Below are 11,262 nucleotides of genomic sequence, written 5' to 3' on the forward strand. Positions count from 1 at the left end.
GTGATTTCATTCCTGGACCCACACACTGTGATTCTTTTCAGAATAAAAATATCATTCTGTGTACGCTTTACCAACCTGTCTCCCTGCTTACCTCCTGGTGGGGTTGGGGTCAGAGAATTGGCAATGTTGCCAGGACCATGTTGCTATTATGGGATCTGTTGAAGAGGGGGCAAGAGTAGAATCCAGCTTACTCGTAAGCACCACAAGCGTGCTCACATCTCCACATCAAACTGCCATGGACTCTGGTATTCACTGACCTCTGCATTCCCCTCAACTTTAGGGTGAGGGTCACCCTGATTATAAACTTCCCTGGCCTCTCCCTGATTCCTCCCAGGGCATTGACTTCAAATCTGGCTCCACCACCAACTAGTTCTGTAACTTTGGGAATATTGCATTTGCCTCCCTTTGACTCTGTTTCCTCATCTGTAAAATATGGATGCTACTAGTCTCAACCTTATAATCCTAGTAACAACTAGGACTGTCGTAAGGATTTTGTGAGTTGTGCAGATAAAGCCCTCAGGCCTGGAACAGGGCCTAGAATAGGCTAAGCCGTTAATAAATGTCGACCATGCCTGTGACTATAGATGACCTGCAGTTTCACCCCATCTTTTCCCCAGATGATCTGATTCATAGGCCAGTGGAGACAAGTGTCACCATGGCCAGCTTCCATACTTATAGGTTTGCCTCCATCAGCCTATTGGGGTGGCTTCTCATTTCAGGATCTTGCTTCTGACTCTCACAATGGCTCTGTCAGGTTTGGACCAAAACTATTCCCATTTTGCAGATGAGTAAGTTGAGGCCTGGGGAAACTCTATACAGGTATCCCCCATATGAGGAAAGGTTGTGTTATATTACTTCATTTTTACAGAAGACCTAAATTAGTACCACTTTCTGCTACTAAAAGAAATCCAAAGATTTTTTCTTTTTGCAAACAAAGGTGAAAGTGAAAATAGTCTGTGGTGTGGGTTTTGCAGAGAGCTGTTATAGAGGCAGCGCACACCCCAAGCAGAGCAGTGACAGTGGCCACACGATTCTCCTTCCCTGGGAGCCACACTCAGCATCTCAGCATCAGGCCGCCACAGCTCTGAACTGTGTCTATGAGCATCTGTGCTTTATCCTAATTTATTTTGTGCATCCATTAGCAAGAGGTGGCCAAAGACATTAAAAAAAAAAAAAAACCCTAAGAGAGGTGATTTTTGGGGTCTGGAAATGCTCAAAATTTCTTCCACATAAGTAACTGCTTCTTTGCCTTATGCCATTTGGGCTTAGGGAAAAGTTTCATAGGGGCACTCTACTTTCATGTAGTGGGGAGATCTGTATTTCCCAGAGACATGCCTGGCAATCTGTGGCAGAAGCAGGGCTTTGCCCCAGACCTCCCGACTCCATGTCGGGTACTCTTTCCACCCCACCCCTCTGATATGAGAGTGAAGCCTGAGGGCTGATAGAGAAAAAGGGTCAGGGACATGTTCCCCTCACCTCAGCTCCTACAGGGCCAGAAAGGCCTTTGACACTTCTCTCCCCAGAGCTTCCACTCCTCCCACCTGGCTGCCAGGAGGCCTCTAGTGGAAAAGTGAAAAATGAGCCACTAAATGTATTATGACTTGTGAGGCTGTCTTAATAATTAAGTTTTATTAAAACGAACACCAAGAAATTTCCTGACATGGCTTGCCTGGAAGAGCTCATCAAAAGGTGATAAATGAATAGGTTTGGAAGAAAGCGAGATGTAGAGGGGGAAGCAGGGATCCAGGGAGGGCCTCAGGCCTGGGATGCAGGTGGAAGGAGGCCTGAGCACCGTGCCCCAGGCAGCACATGGGACGAGGCCTGGTACGTCCCTGCTTCTGCCAGGAGCAGTATCCAGGCCGGGGGACTTGCACTGTGGCATGGTAAGTGCAGCTTCCTTATCAGAACAGACTACAAAGCCCAGCTGGGCCACTGTTGGCTATGACAGCTTGCCTTTCTGAGCCTCCCTGTCTCCCTGAGCTGTAAAAAAAGTACGAGAATTTTCTTTGTCTGAAGAGGGGTGAGCAGCCCTCCATTGCAGGAAAGTTGGCCATTTCTTCTGCAGACATTTACCAAGCTATCCAGCACACCAATAGCGGCTTCTTCTGGAAAAGGCATTGGGACTGGGAGATGAGATTACTTAGAGCTATTCTTTTATCTGGATCTTCTCTTCTATAATAATCAGGTATAGCTTTTGTACAGAAAACCAATAGATGCCTCTACCCCGCACACCCTAAAGAGCTGGGCTGAGGGTCAGGGCAAGGTGGAGAGCACAAGTCAATCCAGATCTGGGTCTTGCCCCCTGTCTGGGGAGAGGGATGTGGGGCAAGAAGGGATGTCATTCATGGTGTGCATGTGCTAGGGGCTGCGGCAGAGGTGAACCCAGGCCAGCAGCACAGAGGAGCCTCAGGAGAGGTTTATTGACAGGGGACACCTGAGCTAAGTTTTGAAGATTTGGATAGTTTAGCAGAAGGAAAGAAGAAGTAGAGGAGGGAAGGACCCAAGGGAAAGCCCAGAGGCATGAACAAGTGCTAGGAATTCAAAGACTTGCAGCTCCTTCGATAAGGATGGGATGGAATCTCTGATGGGCTCTTCAGTTTTCCCACACAATGGTATCAGTTCTACATGTGCTGATAGCTCTGCCCTCAATCAATAGCCCAGAGTAATAGCATTCTGGACCTCGCCAGAAAATAGAGTCTCAGACCTCTGTTATCGCCATCTCTTATTAAGAAAGAAAGAGAAAAGCCTAGTGGAAGCAATTGTTATTTATGGGGGATTGAGCGAAGGACATTCATGCCCTGGAAGAATCTAGGTTTTATCCTTGATTCACATCAGGCCATCAGAAAACGTGTACCCGAGGAAAGAGTGATCCATGGGATAGAGTGGAAAGTCCAGAAATAAGCCCTAATGCCAATAGGAATTCAGGACCAGGTAAAGGTGGCTTTGCAATTCAGAGAGGAAAAGATGGCTCAGTCAGGGGACACTGGAGGAGGGCTACTGGGCTTTGGGAGTAAAACAAAGCTGAAGGCTCATGCCTCACATCCAAACATGGATCAAACATTTACATGCAAAAAAGAAAAAAGAGAGAATGCAAGATATAGGAAGGAACACAGATAAGATTTTTATAATATTAGAGTAGGAAAAAAATCATTCTGAGAAAAACAATGAATCTCAAAAGCCACAAAAGACTGACATATTTGATTACAAAAACATAAAAATGTCTATATGATAAAAAAAAGTCAAAAGAAAAATGATTATGTGGGAAAGAGATTTTCAATGGGAAGGCGCTAAGGGGTTTTCAGCAAGGGATTGTGGGGGAAACGGATGGAGCGGGGGGTGGGGGTGGGGAATGAGTCATCATAGTTAGGTTTATATTTTGAAGAAAACAAACCAACAAACCCTCTCTGAGCGTAGTGGAGATGGTAGAATGATGTGGGGAGAGGGTGTGGGGATCAAGAGAAGGCTGTTGCCTGCTGCCAGTCAGAAAGGAGATGATGGTGGCTTGGGGGGGCTGCAGGTGGGATAGCCAGCGGCAGGAGCAGGAACTTGTTGGGGGGCTTGGTGGTGCCATGGATAAGGGCTGGATGGTAGCCCTGCCATCTATGAAAACAGGAAAGACAAGAAAGGACAGATTTGGTGGTAGGGTGGGAGGTGTGTGCTTCTTTATAGGCTTGAATTTGAGATGTCTCTGAATGGGGCCACCTCTTGGGTGCAAGACCTGTGTAGTCACATAAGGCCCACACGTGGTTTAATACTCTTCTGTTGCCATCTTGAAATCCTTAATACATTTTTAGCAAAGGGATCTTCATTTTCATTTTGCACTAAGCCAAATAAATTATGTAGCCAGTCCTCCTTTGAGCCATTGGAGAAGAAGAGCTTCTTGAGTAGTTGTCTAGATCTATTAAGAATTTGGATGGGGCTCCCGGGCTGGAGACATACAAATGTATGCATCAGCTGTTCATAGGTGGGGACAGAAACTGTGGGCAGAGACACACTTTAGGAAAAGGTTTAGGATGACAAGAGGACACTTAAGGACCAGGTTCTAAAGTACTTGTAGATGTGATATCTAAGTAGGAGAACATGTGAGGAAAGAAAGTGGTAGAGGGCAGAAGGTAGAGACTGTGGGAAGCCCAGTGAGCAAGAAGAAAGAGAGAGCAAACTGTCACGGCCACAGATCGAGGAAAAGAACTGAGTCCTCTCTGGTGGATTTGCTGCTGTGGAAGCCATTGGTACCTGGGTATGTGCCATTTTGTGTGCTGAGGGGGTTTGTGGGGTGAGTGGAAAGGTGGGCCAGGACATTGGGTGGGAATAGAGCACCAGCTCCATACTCAAGATGAGTATGGCCACAACTTGAAGGGGAGAGGGGAAGCCATATGCCAAGAAAGAGGTGAGGGATGAAGGGAGCAGCTTTTACCTTTATTTTTATAAGCTACGTGAATTATATCATTAAGCGAAAAAACCAGTACAGAATATTAGACAGAGTAGACCTCTTTGTATACAAAATGGTGGGGTAGCAGAGGGGAGGGTGTTTCATAAGTGGATGAGTAGAGGATTTCTGCAAGGATCCTCAAGATACTAGTAGTGATGGTTGCCTGGGGGATTGGCCCTAGGGGCTTCACCTTTTCCCTTCTATGTTGGTTGAATTTTTTATCATAACTATATGTTTTTTTAATAATAAAAAACTATTAATTTGATGCCCTGAGGAAAGCTCTCTGGCACTTAAAATATTATTCAAAGGTTTCTTCGGTTTTTAAAATTAATGTTCAATTTATTAAAGTTACAAATTCATACAGACCCAAGTTCTTTCATATGCTTTAAAGTTTAGTTTACAAATCCTATTATTTATTTATAAGTCTAGCAAATTTTAACAATCACTTTTAAGGGCACCTTTGAGAAATGTTTCTTCGCATTTACAAATGGGTTTAATTAAATTGCTGTAAACATTGTAAACTGCATTTATAGATTTAATATATTTGAATCTCTTTTTAAGTACTTCAGTTGTCTAACAAACCTTTTAAGTATTAAGTAACTAGTGTAAATATAATTCATTAAACTTACAAATACAGCAAATCTTTTATTCTTTTACAGGTTCCAATACTTATTAGTTAGATTTCAACTTAAAATCTGAAGTCAATTAATTGCTCAATTAATTATTTTACATTAGAATGGAAAAGTTAGTCTGTGACTCTAAAAGGCCACACTTTCTTAAACATGACAGGTATATAAGCTCAGCTTATTACAAAGCACAAATATTGTGTTGCAAAGGGTATGATTTTCTACTACACTTATCCACTTAATTCCAAATATTCCCAGGGTAAAAGTTGCTCCCCTACTGTGGGCTGAAGCTCCTAGCTGACCACAAGAGTCATCTTCCAGAGTGTATGTCTTCCAGCCTTTCTTATAATTAGGTATGACCATGTGACTGAGTTCTCAGGGATTTGAATAGAAGGAGAAGTGACATGAACATCTTCAAGTCTGGCCCATAAAAACCTCCCATGTGTATTCCTGTCCTTATAGACACATACCCCTAAGAAGTACACATTAGCTAATTCTTTTGTCTTATGCTGGCTCCCTTGTTAACAAGACCAAGAACACTTATTCTTAAGATCAATTCATTGGAGAACCTGAGTTAACATTCTAAAATGTAAAAAGATAAACTGAGAATGGCACATAGCAAGCATGTCTAGGGTATGGTGACTTCCCTTTTCCATTTATGCTTTTCCGAACTTTTAAAAAATACATTTTGAATATGAGCATGAATTACTTATAAGAAAAACTGTATAACTAAAATGTATTTCAATCTGAACCTTGACACAGTAGCATTCACTGAATTGTGTTTGAGGATTCTACTCCTGACTTTCTCTACTTCATGACACCTATCTTTGTATTTGCACCTGGATGTCTTCCATCCCTCCCCATTACCCCAATCTTTCCTCTCCCCCTTCTGTAATTGCTGCCCTAAGGTCCCAATTTCCCCTTATTTTCAGCATTTTCTCATATGCCTTGTCTCCATTTCTATTCCTTAAATTAATCCAACTTGCTCCCTTGGTGACCATTTCCACTATGGCTCAAACCTATGGGCCTGCCACTGTCACCTCCCTCATCCTAAGAGGATGCCCTCCTAACTTGGACCATGTGTGGGGTCCCACTCTGTTGCCTGCTGCTGCACCCGCTGGCCTCCCTACACCTGCACCTGCCTCTCCTTTCTTCCTGTGAGTATACAGCTGGCCCTCCTCCCAGCTGAGGCCCAGACCCATACCCTGGTCTTGCTGTGGGCTTCACACGTTCTTATTGCTGACATCCATCATTTTCTTCCTCCTATAGCATTCCACAGTTCCCTCTCACTTGCATACTTCTCATTAGCATTTTAAACATGCTTGAATCAATCTCAAAAAAAAAAAAAAAAAAAAGAATAAACGAAAGTACTGTGACTCCCAAGCCCTATTAGCCATCTTCCCTTTTATCTCCTCTGGGTCATGGCCAAACTGCTTTCAGGGGTTGTCTACACTGGGTATGTTCCTGTCCCCATCTTTGCCCGTCCCTTAGCACACTGTACTCTGGCTCTGCGCCTTCACTCCACCAAAACTTCTCTCCCTAGGGTCACCAATGGCAGCCATGTCACCATACCCAGTGGCCAGGTTCCAGTCTTGTTTTGCTGGACTTTTCTGTAATGTTTGACTTCAGATTTGCTGCATTTGAAACACTGTATTCTCCTCCCTTCCATGACATCATCCTTGCCTGATTTTCATCTCTCCTTCCTGGCTATTCCTCTGCTTCCTCAGCTGTAAGACTTGGTCGTAGATCATTTACCTTTCTCACTTTTCACTCTTCCCTTGGGCAATTGCATCCATTCTTTTGACTTCAGTCACTATCTCTTCACAGATGAGGTCTGTATCTTTACTCCAGACCTGTCTTCCAAGCTCCAGCCCTATATACCTGCTTTCTCACTGGTCAAATTCACTTGGATATGTGGTCCAGCTTGAACTCATGCCCTATCCCCTGTCAACCACATCTTCCTCTTGGGCGTTCTCTCTCAGTGAATGACACCACCATTCACCCTATTATGCAATGCAGATTTGGGTGTTATGCTTGGCTCTGCCTTTCCTCTCTAGTGTCATGCCTCATCTGTCACCATGTCCTGTCCATTCTTAACTCATAAATATCTTTTAACCTTCCTACTTGTCTCCATCTCAATTTAAAACACCCTAGTGCCAGCTAGGCATTATTTCTTTGTTGGACCATTGCAAGAGCCTACTCACTATCTCCCACATCTGTCCTGCAAATCCCCTCACTTGTCCTCCAAACCACAGTTCACAAATGCAAGGCTTATCACTCTGATCATCCCTTCAAAGACCCCTCAGTGGTTAAATGTAACTATTAAGGTAAAGTTTACACTTCACAATGTGGCCTTCCTGACCCTCCCCTGCCTGATTGTCCTGCTATTCCCCTCTACCCTCTGTGTCCCAGAGAAACTGGTCTTTCATTGGCAGGAATGGACCATTTCCTTCTCTCTTGGGACCTGGCATAAATGTTCTAGAATGCTGTTCCGATGTGCTCTCATACCTATCTTACTCGCAAATTCCCACTCATTGCTCAGACCTAGGTCAGAAAGCCTTCTCTGCCCTCCAGTTCAGATGACATTCAAAGCAGTATCTCCATATCTAATGCATATGTATTAGTGTTATGATTTGATCAAAATCTGTCTTCCCCAGTAAACCATAAGCCCTTTGAAGTCAGAGGCCCTGGACAAATGACTGAGTTTTCTAAGCCTTTGTTGTCTTATCTGTACAATGGGGAATAATAATACATGCTAGCGATGGGGATTCTAGGCAGAAGGAGAAACGGCTGAGACTCAGAGTTTGGGAATACAGAGAATGGTAGGAAAGCTGTAATAGCCGAATGTAGCTGAAGTGAAAGGGTTGGGCAGGTCATGCAGGAGTGTGTGAAGTTGGGCTTTATCTTGAGATCAAGGAAGAACAGAGGAGTGAGATATAGTCCAACAATTTAGCAATTTTTTGAGTGTCTACTATGTATCTGTGGGTAAGTCAATTAACACAACAGATTTAAAAATTCCTTGTTCCATGGAGGGTATATTCTAGTAGAAGGGGTTAGACAATAAATAGATTCAATAAATAAATAAATAAATAAATAAATTAATTAATTAATTAATTAAAGAGAATCCTGAGAGATAGATACTATGGTAAAAGTATAAATAAAGCAAGAAAAGGGAAATTGAAAGTTCCTGGGGAGTGGTAGAGAAGGTGGGTACAAGTCATAATTTTAAATGGTGTCCTCAGAGTGAAGCCTTCTTGAGAAGTTGACTTTTGAGCAAAAATGTAGAAAAAGTGATAGTGTGAGGCATATAGTTATTTGAGGAAGGCATGGTACAGGCAGAGGGAAGAGTTAACGCAAATGTCCTGAGGCTGGAATATACGTGATGTGTTGGGGGGAGAGCAAGGAGCTCAGTGTAGCTGGAATGAAGCACACAAAGAGGAGAGTGGACAGAGATGATGTCAGAGGTAAAAGGTTCAGATCAGCATAGCTATTATAATGAATTAACTTTGGGGTGAAATCAGGAGGGACTGGAGGATTTTGAGCAGAGGAGGGACACAATCTGCTTTATGTATGTATGTTTTATTTGCACTGACGAGGCCAGAGAGGAGAATGAAAGTGGGCAGTTGGAGGCAGGATAACCAGTGGGGATTTTAGGGATAGCTAATTCATGTTTTTATATAACAGATTTACTGAGACATAATTTACATACTATATAATTCACCTATTTAGAGTGTATAACTCAGTGGCTTTTGGTATATTCGCAGAGTTCTGTGACCAGTAACACAATCACTTTTAGAACATTTTTATCACTTCCAAAAAAAATTTGTTCCCACCAGTAGTCACTGCTCATTTTCTCCCCAGCCCCATCTGTAGTCCTCGGTAACCACTAAATATACTTTCTGTCACTACAGATTTCCTTATTCTGGGCTTTTCACATAAATGGAATTATATAAGAGGTATCTTTTGTTGAAAAAAGCCTGTAGCCTTTTTTTCACTTAGTTTAATATTTGTAAGCTTCATCTATGTTATGGCAAGTATCAGTACTTCATTTCTTTTTATGGATAGAGAATATTCCATTGAATAGATACACAGCATTTGTTTATCCATTCATCTTTCGATGGGTGTTGGGCTGTTCACACCTGTTGGCTATAGTGCATAGCATTTCTGTGAATATTCATGTGCAAGTTTTTGTTTGAATGCTTGTTATCCAGTCTTTTGGGGATATACCCAGGAGTGGAGTTGCTGGTCATGTGGAAAATTTTATATTTAACTTACTGAGGAAGCAGCAAACTGTTTTTCCACAATGGCTGCATCATTTTATATTCCCAGCAGCAGCGTATGAGGGTTCCAGTTTCTCCACATCATGCTGCCAATTCTGAAGTAGCTCTCCAGGATAGCTAATATTTATTAAATTACATGTCAGGTACTAGTCTATGCACTTTTCATAACTGTCTCATTTTATCCTCATAATCACTTGATGAGGATGTACTACCATGACCTTGTTTTAGAAATGAGAAAACAGAGGCTCAGAGGGTTGGAGAGACTTGCCCAAGGTCATACAGCAGGTAAGTGGTAGAGGTGAGAGAGATGAAGATGGTGTGGACGAAGGTAAAACAGATGCACTTGACTTAATGGAACTTACTCCACAGTGGACCCACCCCCCACCCCTCTGTTCCAGTCATCGCCTCTAAAATTGGTGGCTTAAAACAACACTATGATTTTCTTCTCTCTCATCATCTCAGTGGGTCAGGAACTCAAGAAAGGCTTATCTGGGTGTTGGCTCAGTGTCTCATGCAAGTGCAGCTAGATGGTGGCTGCAGTGGGGGCCTGGTTGGACATCCATCTCATTTCAGGGAGTCTTAGAGTCTCTTTACATGGTCTGTGTATGTGGACAGGTTTGGACCTCCTTACAGCTTGGGGATCTCAGGATAGGCAGACTGCTTACAAATCAGCCAAAGATCTCAAGAGAGAGCATTCCAGTAAGCAAGGTGGAAGCTGAGTTGCCTTGGATGATCTAGCCTTAGTTGGGTCATTTGATCACATGAGGTCATTTCTGCTGAACTCTATTGGTCAGTCAAGTACCATACAGATTTCAGGGGAGGATACACAAACCCCAGCTTCAATGGGAGGATTAGCCAGATGATACCACAGATGACAATGTAGGATGCTGTCATCCTGGGAAATAATCTGCCATGCCTATCCTTGGAGGAGGAGGGCCCCAAGCCCATCTTGTGATGAGTGAGTACCCTTTCTGTGACCCTGCACTCTAGGATTTTCTTTGCTCATCTCCTGCCACCTTCAACCCTGGCCTACGGTCTGAGACCCTGAGCCAGGACTCTTTCTAAAGACCAAGGCCTAGTTTTGGCCTAAGCTGCTTTGCATGGGGCTGGCATTTGGGCAGGGATTTTTTAGCTCAGCTCTACCCTGGGGACTGTACCCAGGGACAAGAGACATTGAATGGAGCTGAAAGTGTTGGCCAAGTAGAATTCCACTGGTTAATGAGCACCAGGAGAGAAAATTGATAGATATGATCCTCTTGGTGAAAGAGACCTCCAGAGTGAGATCCAGGCTGGATTAGATCATGATTATAGAGGGTGAGGAGGGTGGCAGAGAGAAGCACCCTTATGGACATCATTTGTGCACAGGGCACAGTGCAAGCACACCATAGGCGTTCATCTCCAGTTGCCATCCCAGCAACCTTATGGGGCAGGTACTATGTACTTGTAGAAATGGGAACACAGAGGCTCAGAGAGGTGAAATGATATATCCAGAGTCACACAGCTGATAGGAGGGTGAGCCAGGACTACAAGGAAATTCTTTTAACTCTGACTTCTGTTAGAGTGCTCTTCAAGAGATATGCCCCAAAGTTACTCTCAGATCCATTAAAAAGTGAATTGACAACAGGAATGTAGTTCCATTCCTATAGGGTATGTGGCAGCGTACCTCCAGTCAGTGGGTCACATGGTGGCCATGGATGCCTGCAAATTGCCTCCTGCAATCCTACAGCACTAATCCAGCATATGGAGAGACATGACGAAGACTGTTATATTGAAATGGGGGCTACTTCCTCTAGTACAGTAACTTTCCTTTAAAGTTAAATTGAGAAACTAAATGAGTGGGTGATACCCTTTTAATAGCTGCTGAGTGTAAATGCATTTTGAAGGCAAATGGTCCTTCAGAAAAGAGCATTTCTAATGTTCTTTCAAA

The 11,262-nt window shown here is 43.4% G+C and overlaps 1 protein-coding gene across 1 annotated transcript in view; it reads right to left on the reverse strand.

The window, feature by feature from the left end:
- The window catches only part of KCNIP1 (potassium voltage-gated channel interacting protein 1), a 339,153-nt gene that overhangs the window by 236,603 nt on the left and 91,288 nt on the right, over positions 1-11,262 (reverse strand). The window lies entirely within an intron of this gene.

Source organism: Canis lupus, chromosome 4, assembly GCF_048164855.1.
Source record: "Canis lupus baileyi chromosome 4, mCanLup2.hap1, whole genome shotgun sequence".
In the NCBI taxonomy this organism is placed as follows: Eukaryota; Metazoa; Chordata; class Mammalia; order Carnivora; family Canidae; genus Canis; species Canis lupus.